General features: G+C 44.2%; 1 non-coding gene across 1 annotated transcript; it reads right to left on the reverse strand.

Moving 5' to 3' along the window:
* Positions 1 to 1057: 1057 nt before the first annotated feature.
* Positions 1058 to 1161, reverse strand: LOC111824832. The gene has a single exon (XR_002827907.1). It is a non-coding gene; the product is annotated as a U6 spliceosomal RNA (small nuclear RNA).
* Between the last annotated feature and the right edge of the window lie 227 nt (positions 1162 to 1388).

Genomic DNA, 1388 nt, shown 5'->3' on the forward strand with positions numbered 1-1388 from the left:
CTTTACTAGTTCATTTGACAGTAAGAGTAAGTGTCCTCGGCCTCAGGTAATCCCACTTTTTTCGTCAAGTCGCTAGCTCCTTCAGTCGCCTTCTGCTGCCACTGCCAGCTGTTGGCCCTCGGCCCTCGCTTCTTAGTGCTGGCCCCGCCCCCCGCCCACTGGTGGGTGGGGGGCAATCTGGGGCCAGGTCGGCTGGGGGAGGGGCTGTGGGAGATTGAGGCACAGCAGGTTGCACCCCATCCAGCTTCTGTGGACTGGGCCTGTGCTGCTGCCTCTGTGGCTACCTCTGCGGAAGGGGCAGCACTGGGACCAGGCCGCACTACAGAAGGGGGTGTGGCGCCGCCTTCTCACTGCCTCTGCCAAGGGGCCATGGCACTGGACTGGCGGTGCCAGCTCGGCCTGCCCCTCCCGTGTGAGTGCCAGACCTGCCTGCCCTTCCTGCGTGGTGCCGGCTTTAGGCCCTCACGGCTGCTGTTGCTTTGTCCGGATGGATGTCCGGAAGACATCCACCCTAATTAGCATATTACCCTTTTATTAGTATAGATGGTTGGTCTTCACTGAGACCTTTTAGAATCAGTAATATTAAAAAACAACAAATAAATCTAGTGCAAGTTTTGATTACTTATTTCATAAACTTAGCCCTGAGTAAATTTTATTTCATTTTTTTTTATTTTTGAATTTTTATGGGTTTATTTGAGCCAAAACTCAGCTCTGAGAAAATTTTAGTGACACAGTCATCAGTGTGTAATTTTTAGCAAAATTTGAATAATATTTTAAAATGTAGTTTCAATGATTAAAATATCCAGTGAACAATTAAAATACACAAATGGTTTATTTATCTTTGTTATAGAGCAGTTCCAATCTAGTATGCTTTTTGACAGAATTGGTTCTCAGGAAGAATATACTTTTTTTAAAAAATTTTGTTTTATTGCTTAAAATATTACAAAGAGTCTTATTTATGTCTCCTTTTATTTTTCCCCTTGACCTTCCCCCTGCCTCCCCTACCCCCCAGTGTCTTGTGTCCATTGGTTATGCTTATATGAAGAATATACTTTTTAAAAAAATGGAACACTTACCGAATTTGTTTGTCATCCTTGTGCAGAGGCCATGCTGATCTTTGGATCATTCCCATTTTAGTCGATGTGCTGCCAAAGTGAGCACTACATATTTTTAAAAACCAGCATAGGTGGTTAATCATTTAGACATTTTAAATTTAAAATATGGCTTTTAGCCTTGTTGGTGTGGTTCAGTGGTTGAGTGTCGACTTATGAACCAGGAAGTCACGGTTCCATTCCCAGTCAGGGCACATGCCTGGGTTGCGGGCTTGTGCAGAACATCGTCATTGATGTTTCTACCCTTCTTCCTCTTTCTGAAATCAATAAAATCAT

The sequence above is a fragment of the Myotis lucifugus genome, unplaced genomic scaffold (genome assembly GCF_000147115.1).
Source record: "Myotis lucifugus unplaced genomic scaffold, Myoluc2.0 scaffold_8480, whole genome shotgun sequence".
Taxonomy (NCBI): domain Eukaryota; kingdom Metazoa; phylum Chordata; class Mammalia; order Chiroptera; family Vespertilionidae; genus Myotis; species Myotis lucifugus.